Source organism: Bombina bombina, chromosome 7 (assembly GCF_027579735.1).
Source record: "Bombina bombina isolate aBomBom1 chromosome 7, aBomBom1.pri, whole genome shotgun sequence".
Taxonomy (NCBI): domain Eukaryota; kingdom Metazoa; phylum Chordata; class Amphibia; order Anura; family Bombinatoridae; genus Bombina; species Bombina bombina.
In genome coordinates, this window is record NC_069505.1 from 176,526,222 (window position 1) to 176,533,192 (window position 6,971).

The following is a 6,971-nucleotide window of genomic DNA, read 5'->3' on the forward strand; positions in this document are numbered from 1 at the left end:
GCCTGTCACATACCTCCCAATATTTCAAAATTTGAAAGAGGGCAGGGCCGGATTGGGCAGCCGGGATAGCGGGAAAAATCCCGGTGGGCCAGCAGAGGTTGGGCTGGGTCAGCTGGTTAAGTGTGTGTGGAGAGCAGGCAGCAGCAAAGTTGTGACAAACTTGGGGGAGCGCGCGATAGTCAGGATGGAGCCGGCCTGCAGAGCTCAACTTCAAGTAGGTTAGTAGCAGCAGTGTAAGGGATTGGTGGGGAGTCTAGATCGGCTGCTGCGTTGCCTGTATTTGATTTATGCAGAAGTTTTATCTGTACAGTGATCCACCTTAAGCGTTCCACCTTAAGAGCAAGCAGGATGCAGTGAGGGGAGGGAGGGGTTTAGAGTGAATACTGTTTCCACTTCCGTGTTTATGTCCGATCTGCTGCTGGGGATAAGGAATGTGCACTGCTATGTGTGATAAATCCTACAAGTCACTGCTCACTCACTTGCAATGCTCAGGCTCCGGAGCTGCACGGACACAAGGGAAGAAGCAAAGCAGTGAGTTTATTTTCTGCCCAAATAACATGCTGCTCAATTTGCCTGCACTTGCATCTATGTTTACTTAAATGAAATCCCACATTCCTTTCTTTACTCAAGGATTAACCTCTTGACTGCTAGAGAGGGAAGAATATAATATATGTAAAAATGTTTTTAAAAATAAACATTATGAAACTTGTTATTGCATATTTTTTTTAATGTTTGAAGAAGCTCACTTTTTTAAATTAAATCCATGACACCAGTAATCAAGTTTGTCAAGGCATTTAGGGTAAAAATGTAATATGAGCTTTAGTTACAGTCCAATCCCTTAAAGAGACATTTTGATGTTATAATTACATGTCCTATTTGCCAGACATAAAACAGTACACTTACTGGCAGCTGGTTCAATGTCACAGAGAGGGGATCTATTCTAATAGTTTCTAAGGATCAGTCTTTATTAGCCACGCAGGTACCAACCTGTGCTGGGTGATGTTGTTCAAGTGTGGGTATATGGGCACGTGCATACTTTCTCACAATTCTGAAAGGGATTGGTGTCCTTATTTGTATTGCAGATCATTATTATGCACTGTGACTGTAAAGTAGCCTAGCCATCCAGTTTCTATCACAGCAAAGCCCATATCAGAGTTGCAGCTAGTGGCTTCACATTGTGCTGCTGTCCTAATGCCAATGCTTTGCTGTCTTAAATAAAACCAGGGGGCATAGTTGGCTGGGCAGGAGGGGGCGGGGCTGGGCAGGAGGGGGCAGGGCTCGGCAGGAGGGGGCGGGGCTGGGCGGTCTATAAAAATTTCCAGGGCTGGTCTGATTTCCCAGTCCGGCCCTGAAAGAGGGACACCCCTGCACTGTTGTCAGTCTGCCACGGCACACCTGAGGATCTCTCACGGCACACTGGAAGAAAAACACTGCTATAGATAATACAATACAGTGTATATATATATATATATATATATATATATATATTTGTGTTTGTGTTGTACTGTGGATAGCAATGCATTGCGTATAATGAAATATATATATATATATATATATATATATACACCCTGTACTATATATAGCACACTGTGCTGTGTATAACACCCTGTTCTATATATAGCTCGATGTGCTGTGTATAGCTGTTCATAACACCCTGTGCTATATATAACACATTGTACAGCAGTGTATGATACATTTTCTTTATATAACACAATGTGCTGTGTATAATACCCTGTATTATGTATAACACTCTGTATAGTGTACTGTGTATAACACACTCTACAGTGTGTTATATACAGCACAATATTATATATAACACAGATACCCACACATAACCCAGTATAGTGTATACACTGTGCCATTAATACACCCTGTGCATGCACAGTGACCTCTGCTAGGCATAACGACGGGTTGGAGTAATGTCCATCTGATGTCACTGCTGCGCATCACAGTTTGGCTCAAGTAATTTATAAATGTAAAAAGGTCACAGTCTGCACATTACTTTCTGATAAGCTTTTAATTACAAATTCTGTTTTCCAGATCTAGAGCACAAATCTGCGGCATCCAAATAGTGACAGGGACTCCATTGCTGTAAGTGCTTCTCACGTCCACAGAGATTATGGGGTTTGGAGATGCGGGCTCAGGCTTTTTCCTGTGTGTGAAAACTGCTTTCAGAAAAGCTGTAAGATGAAACCCACCTCCTTCCCCCCCCCCTCCTTAGTAGTGTAACTGTGTGTAGGAATGCAGAACACTCCTCCCCTTGGAGACTGATAGTGGGAGCTAAGACTTGTTTGCATTGGTTGCACTCGTTGTAAATTATAACCCGGGCGTTGTCTTTGACAAGACAAAGAAAATTTGTTTTAAATATGTAACAGAAAGACTTGGTGGGCAGAACTGCCCTGTGGACCAAACCACTAACATCAGGAACGGCATTCTCCACATATCTAAAGGAACTTCTTAATAAGTTAGAGATTGTGTGTAATTCTTTTCATGTCCCATTTTCTTTTTAAAGAGCTGCAGCTTTGCATTTGTATGTTATTTTGAATGTCTTTATAATTTTGCACTGTGTAACCTGTATTGATATTTTTGTTATTAAACACATAGAAAATCTCATTCTGTCTTTTGGGCTCTAATATCCGAATTCACAGTCCTGTTGAGACAAGGTTAAAGGCACGTTACCTAATTGTTAAATAGTGTGAGTTTTTAGGGGTTCCCCAAAACTCCCCATTAATTTAAAAGTTTTGGTGGTGGCAGCAGGGAAATTGTTAATTAGAGCAGTATGGACAAGATTTGGGGGCTAATGAGGTGTTCCTTTTACGGTCCTTTTGCAGAGTTGCAAGATTAAGGGAACCAGAGCTGTGTGCCATTAACCCCTTCATGCCCACACCCCTCTATTGTGACGTTGAGAAGGTTTGATTAGTCACAGCAATCTACTTTGCATTTTCATTAAAGTTGCAAATCCCAGCTTTTTATTTCATTTCCATGTACTACTTACCTATACTTAATTCGCAGTCTCATAAATGGATTTATTTTACAGGAACCACTATTGGGCTTCACGATAGTCTTGGTGACCTCCTTAGGTCTCAAAAAGGAAACTGAATTAGCCCCTGGGACCTGGCTGCAATACCTTAAAGGTAAGGGTTAAACTCCCTTTCACTCTCTCTCACTGTTCCTCTATCACACTCTATCTCTGTCACTTACTCTCTCAGAATGGGTGTCCCTCTCTCATGCTCTCTGCGTCACAGAGTATGAGAGAGAGTGACATAGACAGAAGACATAGGGGTATATTTATCTAAGTGCGAACGGACATGATACAATCTAGCGTATCATGTCTGCTGCACATCAGCATACACTATCAGCATTTATCATTGCATAAGCAGTTCTTGTGAACTGCTGGTGCAATGCCGCCCCCTGCAGATTCGTGGCTAATCGACCGCTAGCATCAGGTGTCAATCAACCCAATCGTATTCGATCGGGTTGATTTATGTCCGCGGCCTCAGAGCAGGTGGACAAGTTATGGAGCAGCGGTCTTTAGACCGCTGCTTCATAACTTCTGTTTCCGGCGAGCCTGAAGGCTCCATGTGAAGCTTGATAAATTGACCCCATTGATTAACACTCTACCTCACACTGTCACACTCTCTCGCACTGTGTCACAGAGGTTGTGAAAGAGAATATGACAGTGATAAAGAATGTGTCTGTTCTCCTCTCTCACATGTCAGATAATATTCACTCTTTCTCACAATCTCTGTGCCACTCACTCTCACACTTATTGTCAGTATACCATCCCCCAGAGCTTCTCGGTTCCCTTCTGTCAGTGACTCCCCCCCCCTCACTAATCTCCCTTTTTTCTATTCCTTCCACCTATGTTCCCTGTCAGTATAGCACCTCACAGGCCCCTGTCAGTCACTTGTCCACTGACAAATCCCTCCTCTTTCTATTCCCTCCCTTGTTTGTACACCACCCCAGACCCTTGTTTCCCATCTGTAAGTGACTTATCTCCTTCCCTTGAGTTTCCTGTTAGTAGACCATCCTCTAGGGCCCCTTTCTCCCCACTCAATGTCTTTGCCCTTCTCTAATATCCCCTCTATTTTGCGCCCTTTCATTTTCCCTGTCAGTATACTCTCTGGGGCACCTATTTCGGATTTGTCACCCACTTTCACCGTCACTAATCTCCCCACCCCTTATGTTCCCTGTTAGTATATCCCTCTCTACATGTACCATCTCCTGGGGCCCCTCTCTATCATTCCGTCCTCATTTAATACAGGTATTCTATCGGACAAAACGCCTGTCTGTAGTCACTTTATTTATTCAATGACTTTAGCGCATGTAAGGAGTGTTTTCTTTCCAACCCTTTTTTCCTCCAGGCCTGCTCCTTAAAGGGATAGTCTATACCAGAAGTTTTAATGTTTTAAAGATAGATAATCCCTTTATTACCAATTCCCAAGTTTTGCATAACCAACACAGTTATATTAATACACTTTTTACCTTTAACTTGTATCTAAGCATCTTCTGACAGCCCCCTGATCACATGACTTTTAGTTATTATCTATTTACTTGCATTATAGTAAATTAGTGCTGTGTCTGCCACAAGCCATGGGTGTGATCACTATGTTATCCATATGGCTCACATGAACTAGCACTCCCCCTGTTGCGAAAAGCAAACAAAAATCATGTGATAAGAGGCTGTTTTTAACCCTTTGAGTGATAATGACGAGCCGTTGCAAATTTTCCCACTCAGATGCTAACGATGGCTCAGAGCCGTCACTAGCACTCCCCCACCTTGATGGAGGTCTAAGGATCCCCATCGACTCCTACCCCGGCGATCTGGCCTAGATACCCACAGGCATGGCCGGGGCTTCTCTCCCCTTGTGGTGACGTCATGCACAATGACGTGATGACATCATCACGCAACTTTATTTAAAACTGACAATTGTCAGTTATTGGGAGATGGGGGCATGCTGCTTAGATGCCTGTTTGTTCACCACCCCCCATCACTTTAAGTATGGGGCAGAATAGACCATTACCTAAGGGTCTACATGGGTTTAATTTATGTGTACATTTTTTCTGTTTTTTAGATTTTACTATTTTCTATGGTTTTGATTTAATTCATTTGAATGATTTTATTTTTTAATGCTCCCAAACTGATTCAAATGAATTAAATCAAAGCCTTATTTAAATCCTAAATCATTGTTGCCAATATTCCTGACCTAGTAGCTGTTAGCAGGAGACTTAATGATTGACTTTGTCTTTATTTTCTTTCTTCTAGAAGTGGAAGTTGATTACAATCCAGTCACATTACGTTTTAGCACTAAAATATTAGATTCAAAGTTTTTGAATTTATTAAAGTGATATGATCCTCGAAGCTGAAGACATTATGAAAAAGAAAAATTTAAATCCTGTTGTGTGGATGTGACATTAAAGGAAGAGACAATCTGCCATGAACTCACTGATGCTGGTCTAAGATTATTTTGTAACATCTATACACAGAATGTGTGAAGTTGACACAGAGCACATAAGAGGCATTGAAGACTTAACTTTAAACAAGCTATATTACAAAAATATGGTTTTGAGTTTATTTATGAGGAAATGTTTTTTCATTTAATCTTGTTTTTCAAATGTAGACTGTGTGTTATTAAACAATTTCCACCTGTGTGATAAGCTGGGTTTGAGCTTCTTGTTGCAATTCACATTTAAACCCTTTTCAAACGGCTAGATTACGAGTTTTGCATTATGAGTAGTGATGTCGCGAATAGTTCCCGGCGAACATAGCATGTTCGCGTTCGCCGCAGCGGGCGAACATATGCGATGTTCAATCCATCCCCTATTCTTCATCATTGAGTAAACTTTGACCCTTTACCTCACAGTCAGCAGACACATTACAGCCAATCAGCGGCAGACACTCCCTCCCAGACCCTCCCACCTCCTGGACAGCATCCATTTTAGATTAATTTGGAAGCTGCATTCTTAGTGAGAGGAGGGACAGTGTAGCTGCTGCTGATTTAATAGGGAAATTGATAGCTAGGCTAGTGTATACAGTGACCACTAGAGTCCTGAAGAACTCATCTGATCTCTGCTGTAAGGACAGCACCCCAAAAAGCCCTTTTTAGGGCTAGAACATCAGTCTGCTTTTTTTTTTTTTTTTTCCTGTGTAATCTAATTGCAGTTGCCTGCCTGCCAGCGTGTGTGTCAGGCTCACAGCATATACTGTGCCCACTTGCCCATTGCCACCACTCATATCTGGTGTAACAGTAGTGTACATTTAAAAAAAACAACACTTTTTTGACTGTGAAATAATAGCAGACAGCTGCAAGTACCCAAGATGGCCACCAATAAGGCAGATGGGGAGGGTTAGAGAGCTGTTTTGGGGGGGATCAGGGAGGTTGGGGGCTAAGGGGGGATGCTACACCACAGCATATGTAAATATGCTAAAAAAAATTAAAACATTTTTTAAAACCTTTTATTTTAGTACTGGCAGACTTTCTGCCAGTACTTAAGATGGCGGGGACAATTGTGGGGTGGGGGAGGGAAGGGAGCTGTTTGGGAAGGATCAGGGGGTCTGATGTGTCAGGTGGGAGGCTGATCTCTACACTAAAGCCAAAATTAACCCTGCAAGCTCCCTACAAACTACCTAATTAACACTTCACTGCTAACCATAATACACGTGTGATGCGCAGCAGCATTTAGCGGCCTTCTAATTACCAGAAAGCAACGCCAAAGTCATATATGTCTGCTATTTCTGAACAAAGGGGATCCCAGAGAAGCATTTACAACCATTTGTGCCATAATTGCACAAGCTGTTTGTAAATGATTTCAGTGAGAAACCTAAAATTGTGAAAAAAATAACGTTTTTTTTTTAATTTGATCGCATTTGGCGGTGAAATGGTGGCATGAAATATACCAAAATGGGCCTAGATCAATACTTTGGGTTGTCTACTACACTACACTTAAGCTAAAATTAACTCTACAAGCTC

The 6,971-nt window shown here is 41.9% G+C and overlaps 1 long non-coding RNA gene across 1 annotated transcript; it reads left to right on the top strand.

Annotated features, from left to right (window-relative positions):
- The first annotated feature begins 377 nt into the window (after positions 1-377).
- On the top strand, positions 378-5,658 carry LOC128635812 (uncharacterized). The gene is made up of 4 exons (XR_008398595.1): positions 378-531; positions 2,041-2,091; positions 3,038-3,134; positions 5,267-5,658. It is a non-coding gene; the product is annotated as an uncharacterized LOC128635812 (long non-coding RNA).
- The last annotated feature ends 1,313 nt before the right edge of the window (positions 5,659-6,971 follow it).